The 19,568-nt window shown below is 39.4% G+C and overlaps 2 protein-coding genes across 6 annotated transcripts in view; both read right to left on the bottom strand.

Moving 5' to 3' along the window:
- tnnt3b (troponin T type 3b (skeletal, fast)) overlaps positions 1-8,325 on the bottom strand; it is a 41,887-nt gene extending 33,562 nt beyond the window's left edge. For 3 of the 4 annotated variants that reach the window (XM_061934046.2, XM_072914836.1, XM_061934048.2), the window contains exon 1: positions 8,170-8,325. The gene's annotated coding sequence lies outside the window, so the exon portion shown is untranslated. The remainder of the gene's footprint in view (positions 1-8,169) is intronic. The other variant, XM_061934047.2, reaches the window with a different exon arrangement.
- Positions 8,326-17,547: 9,222 nt separating this feature from the next.
- LOC133579567 (uncharacterized) overlaps positions 17,548-19,568 on the bottom strand; it is a 78,449-nt gene continuing 76,428 nt past the window's right edge. For both annotated transcript variants that reach the window (XM_061934056.1, XM_061934057.1), the window contains exon 14: positions 17,548-17,773. The gene's annotated coding sequence lies outside the window, so the exon portion shown is untranslated. The remainder of the gene's footprint in view (positions 17,774-19,568) is intronic.

Below are 19,568 nucleotides of genomic sequence, written 5' to 3'. Positions count from 1 at the left end.
GATTACGATGAAGGTGCAGTGATAACATAACATTTGGATAGTTACTGTGACTGCTTTAGTGAGTAAGATGACATAAAAGCTCAACAGAAATGAAAGACGGTCGAAAGGATACTTTTTTATAGCAAACAGTCGATCCGACATCAAAAACATGTCAAGACACTTTCTCAAAACAATCACACACTTTTCCGGCTTCAAAATAAAAGCTCTACGCTATACATCCGGTTGAACTACATTTCAGTTTCTCCTTAATGTACAAGCTTCATATTAGCCGCCACACCGAACAAAATAAAGTAATACAATATATTGTCGCTTCCAGGAGAAAACAAACATGTTCTGGTCAAGTTCTCAATTACAGAATGATTAGCAGGCTCAATAATACATTTTATTAATTAACAGAGAAGGTTAAAACATTGTCATGCAGCAATATGAAGACCATTAACTTGTACAACATGTAATGTACAGAATATTAGAAGCATTTATTTAGGTAGAAAAATCACAGATTACAGCTTGTATAGCTCAGACCCCGCAAGAAATGATCTGTCTAGGGTACACTTATTAATAATGAAATATTATACCTATCTGTGATTAATCGTGGTACATTTTGAGTTAACTATGACAAAATGTGATTAATCGTGAATAAATATTTGAACTGTTATACAGCCTTAGTTAATATAGTATTTGTCTCATGATCATATAATAATAAAGTTCAAAACCAATTATATGCAGTACATGCCATCTTACTGTCAAACTTGAAAGAACAAATACATTTAGTAAGAAAGATGAAGTCACGTTATTTCCAAGCTTTTGCGGGCCACATCAAATGATGTGGTGAGCCAAATCTGGTTTCCTGGCCTTGAGTTTGACACCTGTGCTCTAGATAATCAAGTCTGATCGTCTTCTCTGTGCTCCGCCAGAGCCGAAACTGGCTCCGGCAGGGCTAATCTGAAGACCTCACTAAATCATGCCTACGTCAATCTACATGTTTGTTTATACAAGTGTTTTAGCCTTTTTTTTGAGGTGGAAAAAGTCACAAACAAAATCTGTTAATATGTGCGAATCCCTGTTGGGTGTGCTCTTAAAAAAACAACAGGTTGTTATGTATGTCGGCTAAACCTCGGCATAACAAATACTGTAAGTAACTGTAATACTGTTAGAATCATTCCACAGAATCGAGTACGCAAACAAAGAATTCCATGCGTTGTTGACTTAGTCTCCATGCTTTTTAAAATTTGGTATGACTGCAAAATAAGCCACCATGAGTTCAAAGAAAGTTACGAATTACAGGTGAGAAATCCTGTTGAATTCAAGAAAGAACTCAAACCGCACTGCTGTTTCATTCATTATTTATGTATATTTTACATTGTTTTCTGCATGGAAAAATGTAATTATTCTCAATAAAATGTGTTTTATGTTCATGGTTTTGAGTATCGAGAATACATGAATTGGATTCACATTATTTCTTATGGGAAAAGGTTGCTTTCCGAAAGACTTTGGAATTACAGACCTTTGGGAATGGATAACTTTTCGATACTTTTCAAAATAAAGAAGACCACAAAAAGCTGGCTTTATTTGAACAAAACATCTTATGATAGATTAAACATACTGTATGTTTCTTACTGCAATCAAAGATCAATTTTAGCAAGATAGTAAACATACTAGACAACTTCTCATTTAGTAGTAAGTAAGCAACGGCTCCTAATTAGTCTGCTGACGTATGCAGTAACATATTGTGTCTTTTCCAATCGTAATATTTTCTCAAAATGATGAGGCACAGCGGTAGAAATTTTATTATTAATCTATTTGTTCATTTACTGTCAACATCTCCTTACTTTCTGTTTCACATGTTCTATCTACACGTCTGTTAAAATGTAATAAAAATGTATTCTTCTGTTTGATACTTAACATGAGCTTTGGCTGATGCTACAACTTTGGGTATCGTTTCAATATCAAATAGTTACAGGATCATACATACGTTGGTCATATTTAAAGTTCTCCTGTGTCCAGGTACGTATTGCTTGAGTTTATAAACAATAAAAACATATTTTGTGATAATAAAAAATAGCAATGTAATCATTGTACTGTAGTATGGACTCGATACAGCTCCTGTGCTTGGTATCGTTACAATCGATATTTTTATAGCACCACCGTTGTTTACATTCAGGTGTGCTAGCTTGCTGTTAGCGTATAGCTATTGTATCCTCCCTCCTACAGTGATACGTGTGAGAAACTTCGTTTATTTGTCACCATGGAGGCTAGGATTAGTGATTTAGAAGTAGCTAAAACACAACGGCGAGACCTTTGCTGCTAGCTAGCTACAAAGTAGCAGTGTTTTAAAGCACTGCTTGCAGAGCGGTGCTTCAGTGATTATAGCCCCACATTTTTTATCTTTAGTTTTTAAGCCAAAATACATCCATTCTCCCTCTTCTGTCTTCACACTGTTTCTGCTTGCAAGTGTATGTTGACTAACATTATTATTATTATAGAGGTTTATTTGAAATAGGGACAGATACAAAAACAGACATCTGAAACAGTTATCCAATGTATGCATCATAGTGTTTGTAGCCAAAGCTCATTTACAACACTTGTCCCCAAGAACAACAACAACACAGATCCAACATCATAAAAATAGGAAAATAAAAAATAGAATATAATGATAATAGTAATAATATAGACAAAGTGCAAACTAGAGTTAAAAGCCAATAATAATAATAACACAGACAAAGTGCAGACTAGATAAAAAACAATTAGTAAAAATGAGTAAAAACTAAACACGGGAACAGGATTGTTGCTCAACTAGCCATCATTTTGTTTGTTTTTTGAAAGTGACAAGTGCAGGTATACTTTTCAAAGTGTCCCGTAGAGAGTTCCATAGTTGTGGTCCTTTTATTGAAAAGGCAGTTTGGGCAAAAGATGTCCTACGAAATGGAACGCAACAGTTGCCTTTTGACTTTGCTCGGGTGGTAGATCTGCTACCACTTTGCAGTCTTGTAATTGCCTTGGAAAGCAATTGGGGAGCAGACTTATCCAAGCATTTAAAAACCAGTTTGACTGTGTGTAACAAAATAAAATTGGTAAAACTTAGAATACTGTATTTGGTTAAAATTTGGCAATGATGATATCGTATACTCTTCTTGTCTAGAACTTTCAAGGTGCGGTTATAAAGACACTCAATGGTCTTGATTGATGACTGGTGTGCCTGGGACCATGTAGTTAAGCCATGCGCTGCAGCTTGTATACTAGCAACAATGTCACCACGGCACTCCTCACATGGATGGAAAATAAAGTACCGGTATTTTTTAATACCTACTTTTTTAAAATTAATTAGTACCACAGTCATTTAATAGTACTGTTATACCTTACAACCCTAGTATAAACTATCTAAACCACGGCTGTTAAAGTTAACGCGATAATAACACGTTACCTATAACTTTCTTTAACGGCACACATTTTTTGACGCGCGATTAGTTAGTGATGAGCCACCAGTGGGAAAACTGCGAGCAGAAATGGACAAAGAAAATTTACAATATGGAAATACCAGCTCCAAAGCCATGGTAAGTTCTCCCAACAAGAATAGACCATTTTTCACCGTGAGCCATTAGAAAGGCGGATGGAGCTTTACTTTCGTGTTTGGATTACAGTTAAGGTGCAATAATAACATACAATGTAGATTGTAACTGTAGCTGCTTCAGTAAGATGGCATTAAAGCTCAGCAGAAATGAAAAACGGTCGATTAAACAGGTCTATCAAAACATGTCTAGTAGAGATGCGCGGTTTGCGGGCACAACCGCGGAGTCCGCGGATTATCCGCCGATCGGGCGGATGAAATTAAAAAAAATTAGATCTTATCCGCGGGTCGGGTCGGGTGGTTGAAAAAAAAAAAAATTAGATTTTAAATAGATTCAGGCGGGTGGCAGTTAAACCAATTGGGAAATATATATACATAGTTAAATGTTGTTACCCACATACGAAAAACGAGCAGGCACCTGCAGCATATGCCACAACAGAAGAAAAAAAAGAAAAAGAGATGGACACTTTTACGGAGCGGAGAAGGGACGCCTCGCCGGGGTCCGGGACCGAGGCCCCTTCCCCCGAGAGGGCCCCACCGGGAGCCGTAGCCGAGGCGACGCACGTCCAGGGTCACCACCGCGCCCACCGCACCGACACCCCGCCTCGTCCGCCTTCGCCGCGGCCGGCGTCACGCGCAGCAGGTAAGCAGCTTACCTGCCCGCCACCCCCGTGGCCGGGGGCTCGTAACAGGGGTCACTCCGCGCGCTCCGCCCGCGCAGCTTACCTGCCCGCCACCCCTGTTGCCGGGGGCGCGTAACAGGGGTCACTCCGCGCGCAGTGCGCTCACGAAAGGGGTGGGGCTCACCCTGGTTGATATAGACAGCAGGACGGTGGCCATGGAAGTCGGAACCCGCTAAGGAGTGTGTAACAACCCACCTGCCGAATCAACTAGCCCTGAAAATGGATGGCGCTGGAGCGTCGGGCCCATACTCGGCCGTCGCCGGCAGCGAGACGCGCTTGGAGGTGCGCTCAGCGCGGCTCCCATATGATTGCGCACTGGTGTGCGTCTGGGTCGTGACAGCGTGGCACGCGAATGTCTGTGCTGCAATGGATCAGTCTCCTTTCTTTAACAGGCAAAAGCTTTATAACCTCACTAATGCCTTGCATCGTCTATATTAGATATATAACAACGGGCGGGTGCGGTTCTGATCAAATGTTACATCGGGTGGATGGCGGATGGTTGACGACATTCTGATGCGGTTGCGGATGAAATAATTGCCTATTCGCGCATCTCTAATGTCTAGACACCTCCTCAAACCAAAACACACTTTCGGCTTTAAATCAAAAGCGCTACGCTTCACACCCAGTTTAACTACACTAACAAAATAAAATGTCTTACATTACGATCATGCTTTGTCAAAGATATTTTGTAATGTAAGCTGTGATAGTTCTGCCTAAATAAATGCTAGTACATAAATTGAGGAATATGGGGGTAATTTTTGTTAGGCTGAAGTATTCTTTTATAACATGTTCAGGTTGATACTCCTCAACAACAGAATGTTTAGCGGGCTGAATATTTCATTGCTTAATAAATAGGGAAGGTTTAAACATTGTCATGCACAGCCATGAAGACTATTAAGTTGTACAACATGTAATGTACAAAATATCAGAAGCATTTATTTAAGTAGAAATATCAGAGATTACATTACCAAACATCTTTGACGATCAAAGCATGATCATAACAATCCATATTTTGTGTTATTAATGCGTTAAACTGGTATCTAAACATGCTGTCGCTCCTCTTCTCTGAATGCAAGTGCTTCTACAGCAGGAATACACATTCTGTATTACTACAAAATATAAAATCTGGCAAGACACCAACACACAGCAGATATTATTTTTAAAATTGAGTCGGGTTTAGTTTTTTCTTGCCCTGATGTGGGATCAGGGCAAGTCGTTGTGGCTTGTGCAGCCCTTTGAGACACTTGTGATTAAGGGTTACATAAATAAACTTTGATTGATTGATTGAAAATTGTCATTCAAAGCATGTTTATGTCCATTTTGTGTTGAGCTGCTTAAAATAGCATAATGTTTGAAAAACACTATATTTACCATTACTTGTTATTGGTGAAAAATTATATTTAGCTACACTTAAATGTGACAAATTTTGAGTTAACTATGAAAAAAATGCGATTAATCGCAATTAAATATTTAAATCCTCCGACAGCCCAAATCCAAACAAAAAACAATCTACATCTTAGCTTTGTGTTGTAGCAGACAAAACAAATGAGTGTAATATCAAGGAATACATTTAATTGAAAAATATCCCAACGAGCTCCTGAGCCGCACTTTGGACACCCATGTGTTACAAAGTTGGCTTCTTTTGTCCCGTTTATTCGATAACTTTGGAAGTATGGATTAAAACATGAGAAACCAGACCAGTGCTGTCATCACCAAGTGTGAAAATGTCCCTACACTGTACGTTGATGCTAAACACTGATTCCAACACCATCACTATTTCCAGTCCAGTGGAGATGAGCAGCAGCTCAGCCGGAGCCAAAGTGGCAGGATTTCTGCTAACTGTACACAACTGTATCATATTTGATATATATAAAGTCTCTTTGGATGCCTCCTTCACACTTCGTGGCGGGCACAGGTGCAGAGGACTTAAAGGATTAGTTAAGGATCATATTTCTCCCCATCAGCTGAGAAACAGAGTCCAAATAGCGACTTTAATCCTCAGGCTTGGACCAGAGGGAGGATCCTCTGCAACGCGTCAGCCAATCAACAAACGAGCGCTTTGATGGACTTACAGCACGTCTCCTTTGTTTCCAGTATTCAGTCAGTACATACCGACACATCAGCGCTCTGTATATTTAGTGGTAGGGCTGCTTCATTTCTCTACTATGCCAACACGACATGCTGAGGAGTATTTCTGAGTCTTCCTGAAATCAAAACTCAGCAGGTGAGATGGTAGAGACAAGCGCTCTCGGCCAAAGTGATCGCAGATTTGGATGTAAATGCCAATATGAGATGTATTTATAGTCCCAGGCATCAGTCTGACTCTGAAAGGGAGAGAGACGATCCTGCCAGCCAACAGGACTTAGTATGTTATTACTGTATCAAAATCTCATATATCACTGAAGTGACAGCCGGTTTCACATGTTACACATTCATAACATTATTTATGTCATTATACTGATATACCAAAGGAGCAGGGTTTAAATATGTGCAAGTGATGACAATTTGATACAGTGCTACCATGGTTTTCCATTTGAAAAGGTCTGATTAAGACCAAATCAATTTGAAATGCATTTCAATTCACTTGATGGAAGACGCTTGTTGGCACTTTTGCATTTTTCAACACTTTTCACCTATTTCTTTGGTCCCATGGTGGCTTATTTGGCAAAAAGTAGAGACTGACTGAAGTTTGTTTCGCGTAACGTTCAGATCACCGAAACAGTATATTCCTCGAAACCGAATGATACCAAAAGTGGGCCGAATAACAACCGAGGTACCACTTTGCTTATTATTGTGCTTCAATGAAGTGGAAATCCCTTTCCAATCTGCTGGTGTAGAACTTGAAACCTGTTGCTAAATCTGTGAACACACATCGGCCTCATTTGCAGATGTTCAGGTACGGGTGCCCGCATAGCTGTCATACTAAAGAGAGAGTCCTTTTCAGCACCCAGCAAGGAAATAACAGTAGGAATGTTGGAAGGCGACAAGGACAGTCAGGGGATCTGGGTTTGAATCTCCATTGGAGCATCTCTGCATGGCGTTGTGGGGGTTTGTCTTACAAAAACATGTATTTTATATTGGAGACTCTAAAATATAAATCCATCACTTCTGGTCACATATTTTGGTCTTGACCCTTGATGATTATCTCAAATGATCAAGATGCAACTTTCTAATCAAATTTAAATAATAAGATGTTAAGACTGACCGGGTGGATTAAAAGCTTCCTTCTCTGTAAATGTGGTTGGTAAATACTTGTAAATTATTTTTTTATTCGTTTTTTGTAATTGTATTTTACTGTACTTTGTATATTAAATGTTGATGTATATTTTAACTGCGGGTCCCTATCCTTAAGCTCTAAGCTTCTAGGGATTCCCATTTTACAAAACAGACTGTAATAATATCAACACCAACAATACTGTAATATAACGATCACGTTTGTAAAATAAATAAATAAATACATTAAAATATAGGTGAATATGGTGAATATATGGTTCTTTTTTGTGTCTATCCGTGTCCTGTGATGGACTGGGGACAGGCTTCATCTTATCCGTGACCAATCAAATGGACGGGTGGATGATTACATTTCAATGTAATTTATTATCTTTAAACATAATACGATGTCATTTGATTTAATGTACGTTAAATAAAAATATATGATAGGCAGAAATATTTTTATAAAACAGATTATCATAGTTTTATGAGATGACCAATTGATTAAAGACTTTTTTTACACCTTTGTCATTTAAAAATGATGAAATAAAATGATTTCAAATAATGAAGCAAAGTCTAGCATCAGTAGGCCTGCGGTCAGGAATTTGCGTGTTATTATAATTGAATCTGAATCACTGTATATGTCGTTAAAAAAAAAAAAAATCTACCCACGCCACATTCGTTTTGAAGTGCATTTGCCTGTCTGCTTACCTCAGGGAGGAAGAGAAGCTCCTGTGAAGACGAAGGTGTGGGGAATCTGCCGCCTCTACTCCGGGAATATGTCCTTGTGTTACTGTGATACTTGAGCTTATCTCGTCCTTATTGGCTGTGGGATAAGAGTGAGATGTGGGTGTAGTATATACGTTTGGGTGTGGGGACGTGTGGGGGGGGGGACCAGCCGTGACCCCAGAGAAGGAGATGGATGAAATACTGTGGATGGAAGAGGAGGGCTTGGGTTTTGGAAAGGAGCAGCTGAGAAGCTTCTGATGCTAAATTTACAGTGATGGAAGGCTGAGAGGAGTGGGGGTTACACATCAGCTTGGCATCCAGACAATGGAGTGTTTGTGTGTGTGTTTGTCAGCTATCCATCAATCAAGTCTGGGAGTATCAAAGATTTCAACAAAAAAAAAAATGATTTTAAACATCTTGATCACATACACATTTTTGGAATTGTAATGTTTAGCTGTTTCAAGTCTATAGCTCTGGTAGATTTTTTTATTTTTTATTTTCTAAACAACACATAGTGTTTTTATTCAAAACGGCGTTAAAACATCAAAAGCTAAGGATTGGTCAGAGAGGATCATCACTGAAGTCATTGCTGCATTACTGGGCGATGGCATCATCTTTGCACCGCATATAGCACATTGCGGTCACACTTTTGTCTGCACTACACAATTCTGCGAAATTGTTTTAGAGAATAGTGTGGGAATTCCCTGAAGAGGTTCGACGGATCCACAGTGACAATGTGGAATATGACATTCTTGAATGCTTATCGTAGACACCAGCGTTGTTTTCACGCTTCATAACGCAGAGAAACTAATAAGACATGTCAATATTGCTGGCAATGTTTGAGCTATGTTACGATGCCATACGTTACAAAAGATGGTTTCAAGCCCCACAAAGCAAAAGAGAACAGGAGTTTTCAAAAATAAGTCAGGCTAATGAGTTGTAAAAGATACAGGACAAGTTCAGTTCAGTCCACCGGTCTTAGATCCCATTTACAACTGCTATTAGAACGGGATCTGTGTTTGGACACGTTATCCATATAATAAGCAATCCAATCTTGTCTTTGGGTTTGCACCTGTTATTCGTAATGCATCTCATTATCCTAATCGAGATCACAGAGCAAAACCTGCACATGAACAGCAAATCAGTATGAGCATTGCAACAATATAGCTTTTCATTGTACTATTAGTTTGTTTTCTTCCTATGTGTGTTTTAAAGCAATACTGGGATGAAAGCTGTTTAATTTCTATCCAAACAACATTCATAAAGTCACAAAATACCTTATTCTGTTCAGGATTTGTCAGTTAGGATAATACATAATTTAATACATAATGTTGATTGTAGAAAACATTCAAATATTGAACATACATTTATTTATATAACTTACTACCGAGGAATGTACAACAATTCTTCTCAACAAAGAAATATAAACTTAGGGAAATATACAATTCAATACATTTTGTATGCACGCACAACACTTAAAACATTTAGTATATCAGTATGTGGAATTAAAATTATGGAATGGATTAAGCAAATAATTCAAACCATGTACTGAAAGTATCCAGTTTAAGGAACTGACAAAGGGTCACAAAGTACAATGGAGAAGAATCCGGATAAGCATCTAAAAATAATTAATAAATGATCTATATCAGTGGTTCTTAACCTTGTTGGAGGTACCGAACCCCACCAGTTTCATATGCGCATTCACCGAACCCTTCTTTAGTGAAAAATAAAATGTTGGTTTTTTTCAAATTCAAGACAAAGTTATATGTTTTTGGTAACACTTTAGTATGGGGAACATACTTAAGGGTTAGGGCCAGGGTTAGAGGGTTAGGGTTATAATAAGGTCATGCCAAATAAGGCATTAATAAGTACTTAATAATGACTAGTTAAGAGCCAATATGTTACTAATTTGCATGTTAATAAGCAACTAATTAATGGTGAATATGTTCCCCATACTAAAGTGTTACCATGTTTTATTACTGGTGCACAAAATGTACCGTGCATGAACATCACCTTGTTCAAACAACAAAACCAACACATTGCATGAACTCACAACAAATGACACACCTGCAAATCAGTCTGACTTCTGCTGTTGCTGTATCCGTAATACGCAGATAGGGATACGTTTTTATTTACACGATGAGTCGGGTGTGTCTTGACCTACGCCGAACCCCTGAGGCCAACTCACCAAACCCCTACGGTTCGATAGAACCCAGGTTAAGAACCACTGGTCTATATATATATTACATATTCATCCAATTGTATGAATTACAATGTAATAACTATTGATTGATGTGAACTTTATTTCATCCATCCATCCATTTTCTACCGCTTGGGGGTGCTATCCCAGCTGCACTCGGGCGGAAGGCGGGGTACACACTGGACAAGTTGCCACCTCATCGCAGGTCCAACACAGATAGACAAATGCATCATTTATTTATTGTGTTCCAGATTGAACACAGAAAGGGAACAAACATGTTTTTTGTTATGTAGCAGAAAAGACGTAAGATTAAAAAAATCTCTGATCCTTCCTAATACTTTTCGGACATGTTGAAGTGTGATACTGGTGTACCACAATGTAACCTTGAGTGTAACGACGGGGTCGTATTTTACTGCGCGGATCGTTCTCCCAAGATGCAGCAGGAACTCCGGAGGCGAGGTGCAGGTGAGACATTGACTTATTGTCCATGAAATCATGCATAAATACAGAAAGACCGAAAAACGTGCCGATAGCGTGGGAGCTATGGCGACGCTTATCACAGGAACGGGAATCAAAGACCGTAGAAAATACTTATATATGTATCGGGTTGCATGGAAGCAAATAGAAGACGTCATCACAGTTGCGTAGTGCAAACAAAGAAGCCAGACTGATTGTGGAGAAAAACAGAAATAAGTAGCTCTCTAATTAGTGCCCAGGAGCAGGTGAGCGTCCCGAACACTAATCAGAGGCAGGTGAAACTAATCAGCACCCATGGAAACCAAAACACAAACCCAGGGGGGCTGGAAACAGAACTGAGGTAGTCAAACTAACAGAACAAAACATGATCCGGGCAAAGTAAACTAAGCTATATAAACTATATAATTAAACTATATCAATGTATGTGTAAATATATCTATATATATATGGTGGGAGAAAGAAAGAGCACTAAAAGACTGGATTAGACCTCAGGTGGAAAATGTCTTGCGTCTCTGTGTGTGTGTGTGTGCAACTGTTAGTGTGTGATTCCGTTTTGTGTAAGCTGTTTAGAAAAAGCATAATGTTGAATAAAAAAACATTTTCATAAACCAAATTGTTCACGCCAATGTCGGGTGTATATTTTAATAGGACACACTTATTAAAGATAAACAACTTTTATTTGTGATTAATTGCAATTAATTGTAATTAATTAGGAGTTAAATATGTTCAAAATGCAATTAATTGCGATTCAATATTTTAATCCTTATACCAGTGGTTCTTAACCTTGTTGGAGGTACCGAACCCCACTAGTTTCATATGCGCATTCACCGAACACTTCTTTAGTGAAAAATAAAATGTTTTTTTTTTTAAAAATTGTTATGATCCGCTGCCCAGATCATATTTTTTGTTTACGTTTTCAAGATACTTGTGTTTTTGGTTAGTTTTGGACTCCTTGAGTACCTGTTTTGTACACCTGAGTTTGTTGCCATGGCTGCTTATTATTTTCACCTGCCGCGTTTGTTTCCCGACACGCACCTGTTTGTCATCACTGACATTATTATTTAAGCCTGTCCTCCCTGTCATTCGTTCTTGCTTCGTAGTTTGTTTTCATGCAACAGTTGACGACTTTTGTTCTGGCTCTGTACCTGTTAGCTTCCACGCTAAACTCCTTTTTTACCTTCTAGCTCCCATGCTAGCTCTTTTAGTTTTTGCCTTATGTGCTATGAGCACCCTTTTCTTTGTTCCAGTATAATTTATTCCGGTAAATAAATCATTTATTTTACCTTCACGCTGTGTCCGAAGTCCGTTGCATCCTGGGAGAACGAAACCCCGCATCACCATGCGCCCCGGTCGTCACACAAATTCAAGACAAAGTTATAGGGACGGCGTGGCGCAGTGGGAGAGTGGCCGTGCGCAACCCGAGGGTCCCTGGTTCAATCCCCACCTAGTACCAACCTCGTCATGTCCGTTGTGTCCTGAGCAAGACACTTCACCCTTGCTCCTGATGGGTGCTGGTTAGCGCCTTGCATGGCAGCTCCCTCCATCAGTGTGTGAATGTGTGTGTGAATGGGTAAATGTGGAAGTAGTGTCAAAGCGCTTTGAGTACCTTGAAGGTAGAAAAGCGCTATACAAGTACAACCCATTTATCATTTATCATTTATATGTTTTTGGTAACACTTTAGTATGGGGAACATATTCTAAGTAACAAAGACTGAATTTAGAGTTTTTTGGACACTAGGGGAACATATTCTAAGTAACAAAGACTTAATTTAGAGTTATTTGGTTAGGGTTAGGGTTAGAGGGTTAGGGCCAGGGTTAGAGGGTTAGGGTTATAATAAGGCCATGCAGAATAAGGCATTAATAAGTACTTAATAATGACTAGTTAAGAGCCAATATGTTACTAATTTGCATGTTAATAAGCAACTAATTAATGGTGAATATGTTCCCCATACTAAAGTGTTACCATGTATTTTTTTACTGGTGCACAAAATGAACCGTGCACGAACATCACCTTGTTCAAAGAACAAAACCAACACAGTGCATAAACTCACAACAAATTACACACCTGCAAATCAATGTGCCTTCTGCTGTTGCCGTGTCCGTAATACGCCGATAGGGAGAAGTTTTTATTTACACGATGAGTCGGGTGTGTCTTGACCTCCGCCGAACCCCTGAGCCCGACTCACCGAACCCCTAGGGTTCGATAGAACCCAGGTTAAGAACCACTGCCTTAGACAGCCCTATTTATAACAATTGTGAATCTCCATCATTAAGGCCAACACATACATTCCTCTTCACACTATTAGGCCAAACATGATGGGATATTTGTATGCGACGATAATTAACAATAACCTTGGAAAGAGTTGCACAACTTTGAACACCAAAAAACAATAGTTGATTACAGAAAATAATTGAGTCCATGTGATTAAACCTGAAATAATGCAATATTTGGCCAAGACTTAGTTGTTGGACATGTTGGTAAAGAAAGAAACGGTTGCAATAGTACAATAGCACACTCCCTTAAATTACTGTACTGTACGAAAAAAAAATAGAGAAATATTTACGTGTGCGCGGCAGAACAATACGTAGATGGAAGAATGATCACTAGACTGAGAAAGGACAATGTCACTTTTTTTTTTCATCTTTGCCCTTCATTACATCTCCCAAGCAGGCAGACTCTTCTGATGGCAGTGTGTCAAAGAAAAAAGAAGAAGTGAAAAGTGAAGTGAAATTGTCAAAAGTGGAGTTATTAACATTGTCTGCTTGGGACAGGAATGGGAAACCGGTTCTTGCTGATGATCCGGTGCTTCGATTCCTGTGAATCGAAATCCTGTGAAAACTGCCAAACATATTCCTTATTTATTTCAGTGGACGTGAATGACTCCAGCACGCACAACGCCAATCCGGCACAAATGCTGGAGAGTTACAGGATGACAACATGATAACTTTGACTGCTTTTCAATCCCAGAGGCGGAAACCTTAGCCTGTACTCTGCTGGTAATACTGCAAGAAACTAACAAACTGATTAACTAACTAACTAACTAACTAACTAACTAACTAACTAACTAACTAACTCTGCCTATCATGTTAGTGCAAAAGCTGCTCTCTTTGCTGTTACTGTCCATCCATCCATCCATTTTCTACCGCTTATTCCCGTTGGGGTCGCAGGGGGCGCTGGAGCCTATCTCAGCTACAATCGGGCGGAAGGTGGGGTACACTCTGGACAAGTCGCCACCTCATCGCAGGGCCAACACAGATAGACAGACAACATTCACACACTAGAGCCCATTTAGTGTTGCCAATCAACCTATCCCCAGGTGCATGTCTTTGGAGGTGGGAGGAAGCCGGAGTACCCGGAGGGAACCCACGCAGTCACGGGGAGAACATGCAAACTCCACACAGAAAGATCCCGAGCCCGGGATTGAACCCAAGACTATTCAGGACCTTCGTATTGTGAGGCAGATGCACTAACCCCTCTGCCACCGTGCTGCCCTGCTGTTACTGTAAGAATTAAAAATAAAGTTTCTCATGCAATACTTGACGAGACAGCGTCTGAGGCTCCACCTAGGAGGCGACCTCCACAGCTGAAGACATTATAAATTCAGAAATTTTGCGTATCCATTTTTTTTTTTTGGGACAAATAATGTTAATGGGCCCTGTGATGAGGTGGCGACTTGTCCAGGTAGTACCCCGCCTTCCGCCCGATTGTAGCTGAGATAGGCTCCAGCGCCCCCCGCGACCCTGAAGGGAATAAGCGGTAGAAAATGGATGGATGGATAATGTTAATGTTCATGGTTGCAAAATTGCACAATGCACAGTTCTTTTAGACTTGACTAGATTGTCACTGAATGATGTTTTTTTTTCTACTTTTGTGCTCACATCATATTACTGTTCAAAAGAAAAAAAAAACCAATTTCTATTCGAATAACATGTTACTGAACATACTTGTGTAATTGCCACAAAATAATGAATGTTGTGTTTTGTTAATTTCTACAATAGAAGCCATTTTCTCATTATTTGATAGTTATTTACAAAAACAATTTTTTTCTGGGGACCCCCGGGGACCCCATCAATACTGTGGGCCTTTTAAGACCTCACTGAACTAAACAAAGTTGATGCTAATTGACCTATTTGTACTCCTTCTTTCCAAATGAAAATCAATAAGAGAATCAATTAAGAACTGATTCGTTTGGGGTCAAAAATATAATTGGATTCGTACAAATCTTAACAATTTGCAGCATGCCTGGTCCAAGCCACTCAAAAAATGTGACAACGATGGTATTTTGGTTTTCGGCCATGAAATGGACAGCAAAAACTACTGAAAGCAGCATAATGGTGTCGTTATTGAGACTTCATCGTTCCAATAAGCCTGTCTCTCCAATGTGCAAAACAACCACAGATAAATGTTTCTTTTTATAATTACTTTTTATTGAATTCATATTATTTTCATTTTAGGGGTGACTTACAATATTTGACAATTTGATTCAAATATATCTACTGTATCAACCTCGCAGTTTAGGGATTAGACATTGAACCCCCTAAAGTACCTTACCCAAGCTCCCGGTACAGTGGCTGTTGGGAGGATGTTCCAAGATGGGGGATGCAAGGCTCGCCAGGATGCGCCGCCATCAGACTTCACAAACTTACTGGGAATTTGTGACGGTGCTGCCATGGCCTGTAAGCGTAGCTTTGACCAGTTCACCTACAGAAACCATTTTCCAACTTTTACTACCTCCATTGCCAAGTTTATCGTCTTCACGGCACTCTGAGGACCTCACTATACCATCCAATTTGTTTCAAATTTGATCAAATAGATTACTGATATTTCAAAGTAGCTTTGAACTTTGGTCAACTGTGTCCAGCTTGGCAACTCTGGTGAATGTATGTGACTTTCTTCTAGAGTTGGCCTGTAGGGGCTGCACCTTGATCATCTCAGGTGGTCTGGCAGACCCCCCCATCTATGCCTGCGACATGCGCTGGAGAGAACAGTTTTATTTTTGGTGTGTCCGGAGCAGTGCGTCTCTCTCCTTAAAGCTCCAGTTCACTTGAGGCTGAGATGGCCCGTGGCACTCTGAGCCGGGATTAACAAGCAGAGAGCAGTTTGTCCCAACATCCGCTCACCCAAAGGTAAACCAAACTGTGTGGCTTGATGGACAAGCTGGTGATATGTCCTTGTCTGGCCGGGTGCCAGTTGCTTACCTCCAGACGGCGCAATAGAGTTGTTTAGCAGCATGTGTGCTATCTGCAATCTTAAATGCATGATACAAAACAGACACATAATTCAAAAGGGGCAATAAAGATAGAGCGCAATATTTCAGCACAATGTGGTTCTAAGATTGAAAACATTACAAAAACACAGAAACACATTGAAATGATATTATTTTTAGTTTGATCAACTAAGTGTGTCTACGGCTCCAGTAATATTGGGCTCTTGTTGTACCAACAGAATATAAAGCAAAACAAAAGGCACCATCAGGTATGTGTACCAACAGATTCCCAATATATCAACATTATGTTACATTTGAAAAAAGTTACGTTTTTTTTAAGTCCCGCTTACAGTTTATTCAAATATAGATCGTTTGATGTCATGGAACAGATTTATCAAAGATAATCTTACACTTTCCACTTTTGAGCTGCTTAAATGTAAGCCAAGACACCCAAGCCTGCAGTCTTAAAAAGGGACTTCTCATGTATCAGCTCACCTCCTTGCCCAGTGGAGTCTCTCTGACAACACAAATTCATGTTCACCCACCACCAGTTGAATAGCGTTCATTTATTTATCAAGCCACCATTGAACATGGATTGTGTCTTTGTTCATTTTTAACACATCTTACGTGGTACTCTAACGCACTCAGACCAAACCCCGTGAAAGTGACTCTTTTGGAGACACAAGTCAAAGCTTATAGAAAAGCTCTGAGAGGATTTAGGCCTCGTATTGATTTCCAACAGACTGATGTTGTTTCTGTGAGTGTAAGACATCGGGCAGCAGGTGCTCAATGTCAGAATGTTTGCTGTTATTTCCCTCTGACTAAAATTAGACTGCAGACCTTTTCTAGTGCCAACCAGATATTTTATTCACACTGAAAGGAGACGATTCCACTCATGTTGCCACTGGAAGCAAGACATAGGGATATGATTGACCAAATTACCCCAATTCTGATTTGTGGCAAGAACAAGCATCATGCTATATTTGCCATGTTTAATTATTCAATATGTGTAAGTCAGTTAAAAAAGGGGACCTGTTTACTTCTGCTCACATTTGAGGCTTTTAAGTAGCCACTCAGATAAACCTGCCTCCCCGTCTTTGCATACACGCACCCTCCTCTGCATGTCAGTTACTCTTATTTCAAGCCAAGGTCATTCTCAAATCTGTCTCCTTGAAAGACTATTTTCATAAGAAGCTTGTCATCATTTCAATGCATCCTTGCCTTAAACGACGGCGTTGCATGCCGTTCTATTTCTAATAGTAAGGCCTTCAAGAGCAAGGAATCATCTTCAGGACTTTATTAGGACTTTCAAGATGTGTAAATCAGTTCGTATTCTAATTTTAGTCACAGACATGAATCCACCTCGCCTATACTGTATCAGAGCAGCCATTTAATTACTTTGACTGTGCAACAAGAGAAAGCCATCCACTTGCAGTAAAAATACTTAGAAACAACACAGAAATCATATAGGTCAAATTTTTTTAATGATTTTATTAAATTGCAGGATATAGCCATACGTATTAGTTGTGACTTGTGAGTTGTGTATTTGTGACAGGGGATTTTACAACATTTACGAAATAAATGTACCATACATTGTAAAGAAAAACTGGTGAAATGACAATATTTTAACAGTTTCAGCAATAGAACTGAATTTATCTTTTAATATCTAAAATGGCAAGTCCAGCTTCTGTTTTTCTTTAGGCTGAAAAAAAGATACAACAATTAACATTCATCTTCTAAAACAACGACCTAAACATATATTAAGGTATAAGTAAGTTGAAAAATATATATATTTATTTTCACTGACAAAGACCTCACACATTGCTATACATACAAGACACAACAATGTTAAAATAGCACTTTTATCTTGGTACTCTACTCTATACAGACCCCTTAATCAAAATGAAAACACTTCAGGTGGCACATACTGTACAGTAATTACACATTTATAATCTTGCTTAAGTTTCCAAGATGGACAAAAGCCAGTCATATGGTTATACCTTGAAATGTTCCCACCTTTCATGCTGTGTTGAGAAAACGTATTTATGATTCAGAAAATGTAACCGTAAGGGCATTAACTAATCTTGCACAAAGTGATACAAGTCTTTTCTCTTGTGTCTTGAAAACATTGGAACAGATGCCTGTGTTTATTTTAATCACCATGAACTGCAATGATTACATTTTTGTGATATGTTGTATTTTTTATATTCATATGGACCGTGTCTTCAAAAGGTTCGAGTACATAAAAAAAAAAACTTTAAACAAGCATATACAATTCTCATTTGGTCTGATATACAATTGGTCAAACATTTACAAAATATATCAATGAACATTCAACGTTACTATTCATAGAAAAATATTTATAAGACTTTGACTAAAGTTATCTGATGTTTTCTTGTGCAGGTGGTGATATGCTAATGGATGTAAGCAACATGCTGGAGTCTGATCTTTCCCAGCAATATCCTCCCCCCTTACTGCCAAAACCTGGCAAAGACAATGCAAGGCTTCAGAAACTTAGGAAGAAGAGAACCAAAAGAAAAGGCAATCTCTCTCTGACCCCCATTCCATTTCGTTCTTGTTTGTCACCCGTCAATGAGGCCAGCACAGATCTTGAGTACAGCGACCAGTCCAGTCCGCCAAAGACACCAGATTCAGTCGGCACTGTGGAATCTTTGTGGTCCAATTTACAATTTGGCTCCCTCGGCGATCAGTCTGAACAAACTGCATCTGCATTCCCTAACCATGAAATCAGTTCTTCTGGTGACAACCTTCCCCATGAGTCCTACAAGAGTCAGATCAGGATTTCTGAAGAGCAGGTGGCACCAATATATGAACGTTCCTCAAACTTATTTTTGGAATTGACTCCTTGCCTGATGCCACCTACGACGTCAACTCCGCAATCAAGTTTAGAGCAGGTTGCGTCTCCTTTTCAAACTGCTTTGAGTTTAACTTCACCAAATTCCCTTGGGTCAGCCACAACAATCCATCCTGTTACTGTGTCACAGTCCAGTCCTAAAATATCAACACGTAACCTGCCACGACCAACTATGCTCAACCATGACCCATACACAGTGCCTTCTCAAATTGCAGGTCTGCCTCCTGTTCCAGTGCTGCTATCAGTTTCCAGTGCACACATAGAACATTTTACTCCCAGCCAGAGGGAGACAAACACCAATTCGAAAGAGCACATTCTACCCAATACATCATCATCTTGGAACCCTGGGCCTATCAACAATGCTAACTTGATAGGCAAGGCATCACCAGATACAAGGTTTGATGGCCCCAAAAACACAATTTATACATCAAAAGTAAAATGTTATGAAACCCCAATATCTCTTTCCACACAAGACCTTACAGTAAAAAATATAAACGGCAAAGAAGAATCGCTAGAATTTGCATATACGGCAAGAAAAGCTCTGGAGGAAAAAAAAGACATGACATCAGCTTTTCCAAAAATTTTACGTGGAAAACCCCAGATTCCCCCTTGCACACAATCA

Source organism: Nerophis lumbriciformis, linkage group LG15, assembly GCF_033978685.3.
Source record: "Nerophis lumbriciformis linkage group LG15, RoL_Nlum_v2.1, whole genome shotgun sequence".
NCBI classification, from domain to species: domain Eukaryota; kingdom Metazoa; phylum Chordata; class Actinopteri; order Syngnathiformes; family Syngnathidae; genus Nerophis; species Nerophis lumbriciformis.
The sequence above is the reverse complement of the archived record's forward strand: the minus strand, read 5'-3'. Positions and strand labels throughout refer to the sequence as shown.